The 16,315-nt window shown below is 39.8% G+C and overlaps 1 protein-coding gene across 5 annotated transcripts in view; it reads left to right on the forward strand.

Annotated features, from left to right (window-relative positions):
* Positions 1–16,315, forward strand: part of peak1 (pseudopodium-enriched atypical kinase 1) — a 154,903-nt gene that overhangs the window by 31,652 nt on the left and 106,936 nt on the right. For 4 of the 5 annotated variants that reach the window (XM_049474338.1, XM_022671638.2, XM_049474339.1 and 1 more), the window contains one exon: positions 5,052–5,133. The exons of the other annotated variant lie outside the window; for it this stretch is intronic. The gene's annotated coding sequence lies outside the window, so the exon portion shown is untranslated. The remainder of the gene's footprint in view (positions 1–5,051; positions 5,134–16,315) is intronic. 5 annotated transcript variants of the gene reach the window in all.

Raw genomic sequence — 16,315 nt, forward strand, 5'->3', positions numbered from 1 at the left:
AGGCTAATCAGGCTGCAGTGAGAGAGATAGAGTTCCTCTCTCTTCCCAGAGTCTCAATGGGCTTCTGTCATGCCCATTAGAAAGAGGGGTGGGGATCAGCAAAATATGAGAGAGAGAGACAGACAGAGAGAGAGATATGAGCACAGAAAAGAACATGGATGTGATCCACATTCAGAAGAGGACAGCTCGAGAGATTTGGAGTAAAAATGAAAGTGAGGGAGAGATGGGTAATGGGTAGAGGCACTGTGATGGATGAGTGTGTGTGTGTGTGTGTGTGTGTCCTGTCTGTGCAGTGTTTGTGTGTGTGGAGCTCCAGAAGCTAATAGAAAGTCCAGTGCAGAAGCTCAGAGGTCACAGCTGGCCTCTTCACATCCTGCTCCTCTACGCCAAACTTTCATCATTCAAGCACATTAACTCTTACGTTTCTGAATCTGTGCCCCAGAGTATCTGTGTAAAAGTTGTTTATTATAGTTTGAAATGAAACTCTTGATATTGATATTTATTTATAGTACCGTAGTTGCAGAATAGTGGATAATAAACAGAGATATATCAGTACACAAATGTGACAGAACAAATGTAAAAGAAACCTGGTTTCATTTAATTTGAACAGGCATTTAGTGCAAGGAACAGATTATTATACTTACTAAGTAAAAACATGCTTCCACACATACATCTAAAAATGCTGATGCATCGTCCTCATCCAGTTTTCCATGATTTTATTAGTTACAAGGAATACAATGCTAATTTCAGAATATTGTTGAAAAACTCCAAAGAACTTGAAACACAATAAACGGTAAAAGATAAGGCTAAAGAAAAGAGATAAAAAACGAGTGTATGAATCACACTAGCTACGCCAAGCAGAGAGAGGTTGAGAGTCTACATAAAGAGAGAGAGAGAATAAGAGAGAGAGGGAGAGACAGAGACGGCAGAAGAGTGGGGGGGATAAACAAGACTACAGTTACCCTAGCAGTACTAGTACTATTAAACCACAGTGCTGTTAAGATTTGACAGCTTAGAGTTTAGGGATTGTGTGTGTGTGGCACCAATCCGTGAACCCCTCTATTGTGACAATTCAATGGGAAAACATGTACTACTACACCCCTGATACCCCTGACATTGAATAAATCATAGCTACCTAATAATTACTAATATATACTGTATTATTTAAAGCAGATATTACATGAGTCATCATTTTTTTCTTATAATTATTTTTGTTAGTTTTTTTGTTGTACTTTACTCATACCATATTGAAAGGCCCTAAACTGCAATCTGAAACAATCTGCAATCTGTGACTTTTTTGTGCAATTAAACCCCCTACAAGATCACTAGAATAATTCATAATCAGTACTGAATTAATCACAGTTAATTATTAAATAAGTCATAGTGGATACTGACTTAAAGATTAATGGAAATACTAAATAGATTGTTTACAGTAGTTACTGAATAAGTCAGAGTAAATGTTAAATTGAATGAATATCATTAGATACTTAATTAACAATAGATTCTGAATAATTAACTGTACATACTTGATAAATCACTACAGACTAGAGATGCAGCGATGTCAGAATTCTGAGCCAATGCTGATATCTGATAATACACATTATATATCTGCTAATGCCAATGCTGATATACACTTTTCTATCTTACTGAGATACTAGATGCCTAGAAGATATACAGTACCAGTCAAAAGTTTGGATACCTTCTCATTTAATGTTTTTATTTTTGTATTGTTGTAAATGAATACTAAATTCATCCAGACTATGAAGGAAAACATAAGCAACCATGTAGTAACTTAGAAGTGTTAAACAAACCAAAATTAAATTACAGATTTAATTAGATTTTACAAATAGAAATTTAATCTTTTTAATCGAAAATATCCGAAAACGCTACTCTTTTCTGAAGTGTTTTTTAGTCTTACCCTGGTTACTGGCACTTCCCACAGACTAACACGCGCATGTTTTCATTTCGCTTAGTCCAAGTTTCGGCACTGTTCCAGCACTTTCGTCACACCCGGTGGAATAAAGCATATATTTAGCTAGAAATAAATTCTACTATTTCTAAAAACTGCAACTCATCGCTTTCCACTGAGGATCCGTGATAAATTGTGTAAAACAATAATAATCTCTCCTTCAAAGTTTCTTCTTTAGTTTAGTGTGCTATTTTCAATTTTTAGTCACAAACCCGCATTCTGAAGTATTATCCAGTGTTGGTCAGTGTGCAAATTTTTCTGTTTTACAGGTAAATCTATGTTCTGAACCATTTTTTATATTGTCATCTCTATCTGTAAATTGATTATAATTGAAAATCGGATTTGTGTGAAAATAATCGAAGATTATTTTTAGGCCATAATTGCCCAGCACTAGGTTGGCTCTTATCTGGCATGCTTTGAACTTTTCAATGGTATTTGCAATTGCATTAGAGGATACTTTCAAATTTGTTGATTTTTTTTTTCTTCAGATTGACTGACCTTCATTTCTTAAAGTTTTTTTTTTTATTTACTTAGTTAAGTAGTTCTTGCCATAATATGGATTAGAACATGAATCAAATAGAGCTATTCACTGTATATCAATGTGTACAACTGAACACGTACAATGTACAAAGTTTGTGTACACTAAAAAAAATGCATTGTAGTTAATCAGTATTTTGTGTGAATAATTTATGGTATATATTAGAATTTGTATAATTTACAGTAGTTACAGTATTAGTATTTAATTTACTTGAATAATTTATAGCAGGCACAACACTGAGTAGTACAGGTGCTGGTCAACGAATTAGAATAATTTGAAATAGTGCAATCATGAAATTCTTTGAATGCATTTTTTGTGCAGAAAGCAAATCAGGTGTTCACCGCACCTGTCCTACTCGTTAGACTAATCACAGAACTCGTTACCTGGAAAAAAATTTGCTCAGCTGAGCTTTCCAAAAGGCCCATTTAGGCCATTTAACTGTGACACTGTTGTTTTATTGAATTAGAATAATGGAGAAACCGTTTCATTGAATTGGAATAATTTTTATTATAATTACAATCATCACTTTCTCAGTATTTTGTGGCTGCCCCCTTGGCTTGTATGACTGCCTGAAGTCTCCGCGGCATCGATTTGACCAGCTTGTCGCAAGTTTCCGCACTCACAGCTTCCCAGGCAGTGGCGATGTTCTGCTTCAGTTGGTCCAGCGTAGTAGGCTTTCTGTCGCGAATTTTCTGCTTGACGATGGCCCAAAGGTTTTCAATGACATTGAGGTCAGGCGAGTTGGCCGGCCATGCCAAAACTTCAAGCTGTTTTTCAGTGAACCAATCTTTGGTCGGCTTTGCCGCATGAGCCGGTGCAAGATCCTGTTGAAATATGAAGTCTTCTTCGCCAAACTGTTCCTCAACAGTCGGAATCAGGAACGTTTCCAGAACATCTTGATATACGGCAGCATTGACAGTCTTCTTGAGGAAGCAGAGTTTCCCTACACCTCGAGCGGACATGCATCCCCAGACCATAATGCTCTGGGGAAACTTGACGGATCTTTTCACGCACTCGTGGTTGTAGGTTTCGCCACCACGACGCCAGACACGAGGACCTTGGTCACCGAAGGAGATGCAGAAGCGTGATTCGTCACTGAAGACCACTTTCTGCCAGTCTTCAGCAGTCCACTCGCCGTGTTCTTTGGCCCACTTCAGCCGTTTCTCCGTTTGTTTCTTGTTCAGCATCGGTTTTACTGCTGGAACGCGAGATTTGAAGCCGAGTTCGCGCAGACGACGGTAAGTGGTTGATCTGGAGACGTCAGCGCCGGTCTGCTTGTTCCACAAGTCGGTGAGCTCGGAAGTGGACTTGAACCGGTTGCTGACTGCGATCTTTCTCAGCTGCTTGCTGTCGCGAGCAGAAGTTTTTCGGACGCCGGAACTGTTGGTGCGCTTGCTGCAGTTTTTCTTGCGAGCTTTGCAGACGGAAGACTGGCTGATGCCGAGCTGCTCAGCAATTTTAGTTTGGGTCAAGCCTTGTTGGCGAAGGGCTTGAATTTGAGCCACTATTCCGGTTGAGAGGTCGCGCTGCTTACCCATGATTGATTTTACAACTTAGAAATTCTACTCAACCCTGACTTTATACTTCACAGTGAACACTCTTCACAGAAAACAAAAATTCGAGCATTTATTCTAATTCAATGAAACGGTTTCTCCATTATTCTAATTCAATAAAACAACAGTGTCACAGTTAAATGGCCTAAATGGGCCTTTTGGAAAGCTCAGCTGAGCAAATTTTTTTCCAGGTAACGAGTTCTGTGATTAGTCTAACGAGTAGGACAGGTGCGGTGAACACCTGATTTGCTTTCTGCACAAAAAATGCATTCAAAGAATTTCATGATTGCACTATTTCAAATTATTCTAATTCGTTGACCAGCACCTGTATATCCACATTATACACTTCCTTTAAACACATGGCTCTGTCTAATAAAGTTCTCTGTAGCAGCTGACCGCAGTGCAGCACACGGAGCAGAGCTCCTCTCTTAAAAAGGACATGCTAGAGAGCAGAGAGTTAACCGTCTCTAAACAATCGGAGCTGAGGAACCCGGACCTTATATAGCGTTATTTCTCGCCCTCTCTCGCTCTGCATGTGTTTGTGTGTGTGTAGGGGTGTGTGAGCTGTGCCACAGAGAGTAGGTGGAGGACGCTCAGCTCAGATTGAGGTCACAGCAGCGGTTAACCTCGGCACAAATCAGCATCATGACTCATCAATTTTATTGGAAATATGACTCATGAGATGTGAGACTAGAAAGGAACAGGCTGCATGTCCAGTGCCGGCCCGCTGTGCTTCACGGCACAGTTCTGCAGGGAGACGGTTGGGGCGCATCATGAAGTTATTAGGATTTATTCCTCCTGGGCGCTTTGCCTCCAGTGTTGAAAGATGTGAAGCGAGGTTGATAGGATTTTTTTTTTGTCTACAGTGCATGTGAGGACACGGGCAGGAATCTGGTATAGATGTGAGCTCGTCTTTCTCATACTCTGCAACTTTTCTCTTTCTTCAGAGAAAGTTCCTTACACCTCTTTCTTTTTCTCTTTCTCTTTCCAGCAGTGAGAAGTAGTGCGAGTGTGACTTTTCACCTCCAGTATCTTGATCTCTGTGCTGTCCTTCAGTGCTGATCCAGACCCAGGTGAGTGTAGAATGCTTACATTCGACTTCTTTAAAAATGATGTTATTTAAAAGCAACATTATGTGAGAACCAGCTTTTCTTGCTTCTGGGCTTCCCAGACTGTTAGAAAGTGTAATACATGCTTTGGGCAACTCCTAAAAGACACATGCATTTATGGACAAGCTAAAAGATACAAAACTGCGACTGAAAGTGATCAAGTCACGTGTATTAACTGACATGGTTGAGCAATTTTACACAGTTAAGTCGTGCACATAAGTATTCCTTGATTTTCGTGTTTGCTAAACCCATAGGTGTGTACGGTATGGACAAAAAAATTCCAATGTACAAGAACTCTGTGGATATCCACATACCAGTGTGATAGATGACAAATCATGATTCAAGATTAGTTTCAGCTCCTCAAGGGTTTTTGGCACTTGGATGGTTTGCACCCATTTTTCCCAGGAAGTATTTTGGTGTGAGTGTTCACTGTGGACCACTATCTCGCTCTGCCTCCAGTCCAGTAATGTGTTTGTTATTACATCCAGGGAATGTTGAATTTGCCAATATCTTTTTTCAAAATTAGTTTATTTAAAACTTGTATCCCATTTTCTCCCCGATTTACAAGGCTCACAGATGCCTTGTGTTGATTGACATCCCCCTTTGAAATCCATCTACCTACCCAAAGAGATCAAGGCCAAATGTGCTGATGGCAAGCTACATAAATGGGATTCGAACCGGCGATCTTCTGATCTTAGTGGCAGCATCTTAGTCCGCTGGACCACATGGAGCCCAACTCTTTTAATGTTTTTACTGTGAAGACTTATACCAGTCTTATTAAAAATAAGATTTATCTTTCAGCCCTGTTAACGAGAGTTACACAGTGCATTTATCACCGTTTTCAACCAAGAATAATGACAATAGAAACCCTGTTCTCTTAATTTCAAATCAGTAGAACATTTTTTTGTGAGATTAAATGCTACATATCGTTTCTTTAAACCACACATTTTCATTCTGTCAAAAAGAAGAAACCGGCGATCCGTATAGATCCACCCCCACAGTCTAGTATGTGATCCGATGATGAAGTTTAATCATCATAGTGTGGAACACAGTTTTACTGCTACCGTTACTTTATATTAATAATTTAAACAATATTTCTGTAAATTAATCCTGAGAGCCACAACCACAACAAGGAAAGCTGCATACAAAGCATAGAAACTGGTGACACATTTGAAGCGACGTGACTCTGGACTGTCAATAAAAAGTTATATTCTTCTCTCTGTTTAAATATCTAATCCATGACTTAACCTTGAGCTTTTTGTGGCCCCTATTAGACACTTTGTTACCTAAACATATTACAGTTATTGGTGCTGAAACAAAATCAGTTTTTCAGTGTGGTTCATTTTACCTTCTTAGAAATAGGACTGTCCTTGATCTGAACAAGATCAAGGACAGTCCTATTTATATTTAAGAGTGTACTTTCATATTTTTCTAAAATTTTACATAAACTAGTTACTTTAAATTCACTAAATGAATTAATTGAATATAAACATATTTTCAATTTGTAAGTCAAACAGCCTTGTTGGTTAGTTTTTATGACCCTGACTTTGAATACTGTACTTTTGAATATCTGCAGAGTTATTGCAAAAAAATATTCAAAAATTCAGCTACAGAGAACATCATTTAAGTGTTTTACTCTACAGCTTGCATTTTCCAATTTGCTTAGCTTTTGATACAGTCATATGAAAAAGTTTGGGCACCCCCTATTAATCTTAATAATTTTTAGTTCAAAATGTTTGGGTGTTTGCAACAGCCATTTCAGTTTGATAAATCTAATTCAAATAGGAGAACAACTTGCAATTGGCCACCTTAAATACCTTTTCTCATGATTGGATACACCTGGCTATGAAGTTCAAAGCTCAATGAGGTTACCAAACCAATTTTGTGCTTCAGTAAGTCAGTAAAAAGTAGTTAGGAGTATTCAAATCAATAAAATGATAAGGGTGTCCATACTTTTGCACCAGTCAAATTTTGGTTTAAAGCATATTTCACATTTTCTGTTAGTACATTAAACCTCATTTCAATCCTGAAATGTTACTGTCCATCAGTTATTAGATATATCAAACTGAAATGGCTGTTCAAACACCCAAATATTTAGAACTAAAATGATTAAGATTAATAGGGGTTTCCAAATTTTTCATATGACTGTATAATGAAGAATGATATATATAGAAATCTGGTGCCTCTTCTTGGTAAGCTTATAAGGTTATGACCTAAAATCTAGGTTAGGATCTTTACAAGTGGTATTTATTGTATGTGCAGTATAGCCTGTGAGCATGTGCAGTATAATCTTTTGCCTAATTTTTGACACAAACTAATTAACATGGACATTTTACCAGAATTACCGTGGTTATTAATAATACCCTCATAATTTTATCACCTTAAGTCTAGAAAATGCCAATACTGGTACATCAACCTATAGACACCCTTGTTGACAAACCTAACACTGAGGAGTGGGCGCTGATGAGGGGCAAGTCCATCTTGTCCACCCAGAGCTTAAAAGGCCAGTTAAGCATTCTTGGACTCCCAGACACAGATAAATGTGCACAATGGATCGTACTGGCGAACTCACTATGATTGGATGAGCACTTAGACTGTTAGGCCACCCAGGAACCTAAGAAATGGCTTAGTAATACAGAAATGTAACAGTTTTGGACCATACTGAATAATCTAAAATCAGTCTAGTCTAGTGCAACATCACACAGTTGTTTATTATATGCATTATAACCATTTTGGCTAACCTCAGAAAATTAAGATGTTTTTTGTGGGTGTTTGGAGGAGTCGAAGCATTCAAAAATAATTTTGGTTAAATAATTCATCCCAGATTTTCACCATGTTTCATCAAAGGGTCAACAATGTGTTTTTTTAATACTTGATAATTAGCAAGGCAATTGACAGCCGCAGTACGCAGCAACATAAGCACAGTACTTTCTTGCCATCGTTCAGCTCTGTACACAGAGTGTGAGAGAGCAGGAAGTGCTCAGTGAGGTTCAGGATCGTCTGTGGGAGTCTGAGAAACGACTTGGGAAATTAGTCTGAACTCCGGAAACACAGCCGAGCACAAACAAACACAATGTATATGCAGGAATGCAGAGCAGCTTTGGGTGTGCGAGTGCCTCAAACTGGTCAGGATGTGAGAGCTTAAATCCTTCTCCCACAGCTGTGGACATGGCCACCAGGACCTAGACCTTTCCTGCAGTTTAGTACAAACTGTCTTGCTTTATTTACACTGTACTACTCTGTAATGTCTTTGAGTGATGCCATAAATGGGCCAATTTTGGTTTCATTGAGAATCATGTTGAGTATAAAGGCATTTTCACAGCTGTTGTTCCTTTCTCTGGTCTGAATCAGTTCGTGATTTTGAATGTGAAGTGGTTTCTCATTTGGGGGGAACCTAAACACACCAAAATGTGGCCCAACAGACCATGTTAGCATGTTGTCTCCTTTGATTGGTCAGAGCTGTCTGGCAGCGGAGTAAAAAAGTAAGAGAGTATAGCTAGAGGGTTATGTATTCCAGACCAGGACGTGTAGTTGTGCATTGTGAAACCGCATTAACGCTGAAAGTGGATTTTCAGTGGAATTTTGCAGCTGCGCTTTAAAACACATTGTTTTCAATGGGTAGCATGGCGAAGATGTCCGCAGAGTAAAAGAAGTTACATGTTCGTGTGAAAACAGCTTTGCATGGAACAGCAGCAAATGCATTAGTTAATAGCTATAGCAATTGTCTGGCTAATATATCAGAGTAAACTGCACCTGAACAGCCGTTACGCTCCTATATTATAGTTGGGTTGAATTGAGGTCGGATCACTATCTTGCCACAAAGTAACTGCGTTACAGTTCGTTTGGAATCAGACCGAGACCACCTCCTCTCGCTGGTCTCAATGCGGTTGTTGTAGGCCTTTTTACACCTGTAGTTCATATCTATGGATCTCTTCTGAATCAGTTAATGAGTTTGTTTACTTTAAAGCGTTTTCTCTCTCTGTTTGGTTTGGTTTCACACAGGCACAAACCTAAACGCACCAAAATATGCATCAATGACCCACGTGAGCACATTGTCTCCTCTGATTGATCAGAGCTGTCTTGCACGTGAGCAAGAAAGTAAATATAGTGAGAAGACTCTGTGTTCCAATGAGCATATCTTTGCAGTGTGAAGCTGCTTTAACACAGAATGCTAAAACACTGCGCTTTCAAACACAGTGTTTGAATGTGCAGTGCAGATGTTACATTACATTACATTACATTACATTTGGTAGACGCTTTTGTCCAAAGCAACTTACAGTAGTGAAGTACAAAAGTAATAGAAGGTAAAAACCTCTTCGTCAAAGGGAGATGATGTTAGAAGTAGTTAGCTTGTTAGAGGTGTTAGGAGAGTACGTGCTCTTTGAAGAGCTCTGTCTTCAGGAGTTTATTAAAGATATCGAGAGATTCTCCTGATCTGGTAGTGGACGGTAGTTTGTTCCACCATTGGGGAACTCTGTATGAGAACAGTCTGGATTGCTTTGTGTGAATGTTTGTTTGGCAAAGAGAGGCGACGTTCATTGGAGGAGCGCAGCGGCTGGGAGGTAGCGTAAGCCTTTAGGAGTGAGTGCAGGTAGGAAGGAGCTGTTCTGTCATCACCTTGTACACTGAGTAAACTGAGTCGCATGGCTGTGAGTAGTGAGCGCAGCACATATTGCTTGTGTAAACAGCATTAAGCAGCAGAGACGGTGTTTGTTCATAGCTGTGGTAATTAGCGATATCTGGCTAATATATCAGATTAAACAGCGTCTTCTCAGCAGTTTAGCTCAAAGAAAAGTAGTATATTTAATATCTGGGTCAGAGCGAAACCAGATAATGTTCTCACCACAAGCGAGAAACTCCAGAGTTTGTTTGGAACCGGACCGAGACCACCTCCTCTAGCTGGTCTTGGCCCGGTTGTTTTGGTCCGCACCCAAGTGCGATTACTGTTTTCACACCTGCTCAATCAAACTGAACTAAAAGTAAAAAAATGAACCGGAGTCTTTTTTAATCGGAAGAAATAGTGAAAACTATGAAATATGGAAACTCTCTTAATCCGTACCCGAGTGCCAAAACTAACCGCACCAAGAGTGCAAACGACCCAGAATCATTTACAGGACTTTTTAAAGGTTTTAAGAATCTGTACCCCTTGATATTAGGCCCCGTTCACACATGCGTTAAACATGCGTCCAGGGTTATCTGACCATAAGTGGCCAGCACAAAGTACAGGGATGAGCAGACTACAATGAGTTTCGAGGACGCATCGTAATCGTAGACTGGCTGTGTCAACACAGTACACTTTTTTCAGCAGTCAATCTTTGAGGAGTAGGTGCTTTAGTAGCATCAGCGAAAGCCACTTTTTTCACTGTGTTTAATGCCAAACAGCCAATCTGGTGATGCTCATTCAGGCAGGCGGTTTCGATAGTGACTGCAGAATACTGCTCCCTTTGTGTGTGTGCGCAGGTGTGGGCAAACTTGGACGTCTGGCTGTGTAATCAAGTCCAAAGCTTTTGGAGCCTTTTCTCTCCATTTCAAATTTTCTGGAGGAGAATCAAGTCTTTTTCAGATCATTCTCTTTTCCTTTGTCTGTCTTCCACCGCTTTCTTTATCCAGACACCCACATTTATCTGGAAGAGTTTAGGGGAGAATTTGACTTTGTGACATAATTGGGCTGGATGCTGATTTGATGATAAGTGAGGTCATTATGGTGAAATTGCTCAGCAAACTCGAGAATGCAGTGCAGACATTTATTTTTTTGAAAGCCACATCCTGCTAGTACACACACACACACACACACACACAGCACACAGTGGACCAAAGATGCATGAGAGAGAATCGGATACAGCATTACAAGTACACATATGGTCCGCACATGAATGGCAGACTGATTAATTAGTCACCCAAACCCAGAGAGAGAGAGAGAGAGAGAGAGAGAGAGAGGATTCTCATCCCTTTTGCTGCGATTGATTCAGCAATTCTTCCACCCCCTCACACACTCATCCACTCATCCACACACACACAGCATTTTTTGGTGCTGTTGTGTGCTTTTTTCCTCTTGAGTACTGCACATACGCTGCATGACTGACTGCGCAGTGCTTGTTGTGGTTTGTTTAAATCCAAATTTCACTCCAGTTTTAGTCATTTAAAGCTCTGGCTTTTTAATCATTAGTAGTTTTGACCTCCCAATCACTTGATGCCACCAGTACTGAGAGAATTAAAGCTTGTATGTAGGGCTGCACGATATATCGTTTAAGCATCATTGCGATGTGCGCAAACATGAGGTAACCGCATGGCCTTTTTACTCATAAATTTTACTCTTTTTACTCATAAATGACAGAATAGGGGAGTTATGGCCAAGCACACTAGTGGGCTCAGAGCCTTGTGGACAGACACTAGGATGTCCACATTTTGCCAGGTATGTACAAGGTGGTCAGACAGCTTTGAAATGTTTTAATTTTAAGAAGTCATTATACATTCACACAGGTCCTATATATTATTGGACTCTTTAATTTACTTTGACAGGTGATATTGATTTAGTTTTAGTCTTAGTCTTTTGACTAAAATGTATAATAGTTTTAGTCACATTTTAGTCTTTTGGATTTAGTCTAGTTTTAGTCAACGAAAACAAACATTTTAATGTAGTTTTAGTCATATAAAAAGTATGTATTATGTATGTTTTACTGTTTTTTATTTTAGGTTTGTTATTTATATGAGATCATTTCCTGCATATTTATATTGAAATAATAGCCTTTACATTTGTTGCATTTAAATTATGATGACATTAAAATATTTTAAAGAAAGTTACCTTTAAAGGTGGTGGAACAAATAAAGGCAAGTTTCTGAATGAAATGATAACACTTTCACTGCAGTACAGATTTATACTTGCATTACTTGCTTTTAGTAGACTAGAGTGGTACTTCAGCGTGCAGCATGCAGTTCAGCGTGCAGCCTGATCACATGCTGCGACTGTTCACGGTGCTACTTAAACGGGAAATAGACAGTAAGGTTTATTGAGTCCTATAGCCCCGGCTTATCATAGTCGTCGAGGGAAAATGTATCACGATAAAAAGCGAGATAATTTTATCGCCCAGCACTAGCTGGGCACGTGCTTGTAAATGTGATGAAGGCTGTGCACCTCAGTCCAGCACAGTTTTGCACAGATATTTCCAGTTACAGCTGAATTCATATTTTTAATCCCAGAAAAACACTTATTTACCTTTTAAAAAGCCATTTAAATGCCTGATTAAAGGGTCACGTATTTTCCATCACTTTTGTTTAATGCACCACTGGTAAAAAGCTTAACAAAGCTCTGTTTTTTAATAAGCTAGCATGCTCACTCAGACTTATCACTCCTGGAGATCTACGGTCCTGCAGGATAAACATCCATCCGAAATCAAACACACACCCTTCAACTGATTGATTCCACCTGATCCATCTAATACTGTAACTGCCTTCGGGAGGGCTTGATTATTGGTTGAAGCTAAAGTCTGCTGGGAGGTAACTCTCCAGGAGCGGGGTTGGAGACCCCTACTATAGAGTAAAGAGGGTGGGGGTGAGGGGGAAAAGGAGGGGGATCATCTTACCCACCCATCCACTCTGAGAGAGCAAGGTCAGTTATGCTCTCTCTGTCTCCTGGCCCTGGTTGTCATCGATTGTACCTGAAATCGAACTGGCAATACAGTCAGCGCTTAGACAGCTGTGCCACCCAGGAGCCCGTAAGAGAGACAATCTTTGCTGCACAACAGCTTGGTCCTGTGAACCTTTTATGCTCACCAGATGTGTGTTCTTGTATTATTATGCTCCTCAGAGACCTAATGGAGAACAGCTTACACTTCCCTGTCTGTACAGACTGACCCGCTGTGCATGAATTATACAGCATGGCTGTGAATGGCAATGAGTTTATGGTGTATTTGTATTCAGAACTTTGTTTGAGTTGTTCGGTCCTGTTGGTCTGTGAGTGACCCTGAGCACTGCACCTGCTCCCTTGTAAGCACGGGCACACACACACACACACACACACACACGCAGAGCAAGGGCACTGTCTGACAATCCATGATTTAGATTTGGTAAAAATGGTCTTCATTCCCAGCTGGATCATAGAGCTGTCCCGCTGTTCTCCAGGGCTGCCGGGCTGTGCTGGAGTGAGGGGCTGAAGCAGACTGACGGGCTAAAGCTGCAGCTCTGCTACAACAGTGTGGGGTTAGCTCATGTGTCTCTTTGCTCCAGGGCACAGAAACAGAAGCGATAAGCTGAAGGGCAGAGAGGAGAAACTGGTTTACCCTCCCACATTCAGCTCAAGCTTAAGCTAAATTGTGAGTTCAAATGAGATTCGCTGTTGGAAATCCTTTTAGTTCTGGAACTGGGAATAGGCTTGAACTGTGACTCCAGAACCACAAGATATCATTACCACCACATAACACAGCAGTTATGTGTGTGTAGGAGCTTGTATATACTGTATGGGATTGCTTAAATAAGCATACATCCATAACTGCATATAGACAAACACACAGTTCTTTAAGATCCACAGACATGTGCATCTTAAAAGTCATGGGACAGGAATTATCATTTTCCCATGTCTCATTGAAGCTAAAGTGTGTGGCACTGACCTGCGAAAAATGTGTATGGGGCCTCCTGCTATGAGTATGGACGTGATTTTCACTTCTACATAACTGTTCTTTTGGACCTGGTCATTACCATACACCATGCTGTCATGGTGCATTTACAGTGCTCCATCGTAACAACGTATAGCGATGTATCCCATTCATTTTCAATGGCCGCCTACGTCAGACGCAGTCACGTGGTGTATCATGGCTCCGATGCATGCGATGAAAAGTTGAGCCGAGCTGAACTCCAACGCAATGCGTCTATCCAATCAGAAAGCAGGTGTTTGCCTGATACGCGTCCTCAGCTCAGCGTATGAAAACATTTTAGTTCAGTTAGTAGCGTCCAGAGAAGCCTGGAAAAAAGTTTCAGGCTTCCCTGTACTTTGTTAAATCCCTGCTGATTTACAGGGTCTCTGTCAGCGAGGAGAAAGGCTGCTGTGATTGTTGGGGTCTCTGGTGGGTTTACATTTTATTTTATTAGGAAAAGTTTGCTTTTGTTAGCTTATATACTGCTCACTAGACAGTGTAATAAAGCTCAATCAAACGTTTCTATCTATAAATACACATTTATATGTATTACTTTATAGGAAATAATAATAGCTTGTATAAAAGCATTTCCTATTTATTAAAGCGATTTAATTGGACGACGCAGGGAACGCCTTTGTAACGCCCACATGCACCAGTTGGAGGGGGGCAGTGCGATCATGTGCGTTGACACGACGGAGCAGTTTAAATGCACCGTCAGTCTTTGATGTATTTCAGGTTTGGGAAATGTTAAATGCCAGCATAACTTTAGAAATTGAATGTGCCACACACCTGGCACGAGTTACACCTCACAACCTATACAGGTATGGTAATTCCCAACCCATCCCCTGAGGTAACTCTTAATGATTTACATCTTTCATGTAACGGAAACTTGACTCTTGTTTGTTGCCGTTGACTTGTTGCACATTAACGGAAGATACATCTCAACCCATTCTTAACTGAGACCATCAAATACTGATGGTCAGTTTGGGTGAGATTAGTAGCTATTGAAGTACTGATATTGCAGAACCAGGTCTGATGACTTATTGTGTTACATAATCCAAGAAACCTGTGGTGCACTAACATGCCACCTGCCTAGATTGTTACAAGTTGGTCAGACACAGCAGTGCTGCTGGAGTTTTTAAACACCTTAATGTTTCTGATGGTCTGAGAAAATTAACCCATTAACCAGTGATATCCAGCCAACAGAGTATGTTGGGCAGCATCCTGTGTTCACTGATGAAGCACTAAAGAATTACCAGCACAAACTGTGAGCATGTGTCTCTGACTTTACATCTACAAGGTGCACCAACAAGTTAGGAGTGTCTTATAAAATATACAGTGAGAGGACAGTGTTTAAAAACTCAAGCAGCACTGCTGTGTTGATTTAACTACACCAACACAACACAAAAATTAACACTCCACCACCATGTCAGTGTCACTGCAGTGCTAAGAATGGACTCCTGAATACCACCCAAGTAAAAGATGATCTGTTGGGTCCTGAATTGTCTGTGATTTATAAAACTAGGAGTGCTCCTACAGTGTTGTAGAAAAAGTATTTGCCCTCTTACATATTTCTTTTATTTTTGCATTGTTATCATACCTGACTTTTTTTAGATTAATAAACAAATTTTAATATCAGATTATATTAATAAATAGATAAATAAATAAATAAAACCTGAGTCAATATAAAAAGCAGTTTTTAATTGATCATTTAATTTATTAAGGAAAAATTATTATTCAAACCAACCTGTATCTAAAAAAAAATAGAATTTGCCCCTAACTTAATAACTTGGTTGTGCCACCCTTGGCAGCAACAACTGCAACCAAGCATTTATGATAAATGGCAGTGAGTCATTCACATGTCTGTGAAGGAATGCTGACCCACTTTTCTTTGCAGAATTGTTTTAATTTAGCCTGTTTTTGGTCATGCCATAGCATTTGACTTTGACTTAGCCATTCCAAAAGCTTCGGGGTCATTGTCCTGCCGCAGAACCCAAGTGTGCATGAGCTTGTAAAGAGGAGAATTCATGGTTTCATCAATTACAGCAAGTTGTCCAGGTTCTGAAGCACCAAAGCAGCCCCAGACCATCACACTACCACCACCATGTTTGACATTCAGTAGAATGTTTATTTTTTTCTGAAATAATGTGTTGGTTTTATGCCAGATCTAACGGCGAACACACTTTTCAAAAGGTTCCACATTTGCTTTGTCAGTCGCATAGAATATTTTCCTGGGGATCCTCAAGGGGCAATTACTTTTTTACATATGGCAGGGTTTGCTTGGAAAGCTTTTTTTTGTGTTTACTCATATATACTTATATTTATCTGATATTAAAGTTTGATTGATGATCTGAAAAATGTAGGTATGATCAAAAAGTAAAAACAAAAGAAATCTGTAAGGGACAAATACTTTTTCACTGCACCTTTATATGCTCTGTGAAGATGGAGAGTGAAGAAACAGGAAGATGTTGTGAACGGTATCTGATATACATTTGTTTGCTTACTTTGTTGCACCAGGG

The sequence above is a fragment of the Astyanax mexicanus genome, chromosome 2 (assembly GCF_023375975.1).
Source record: "Astyanax mexicanus isolate ESR-SI-001 chromosome 2, AstMex3_surface, whole genome shotgun sequence".
In the NCBI taxonomy this organism is placed as follows: Eukaryota; Metazoa; Chordata; class Actinopteri; order Characiformes; family Acestrorhamphidae; genus Astyanax; species Astyanax mexicanus.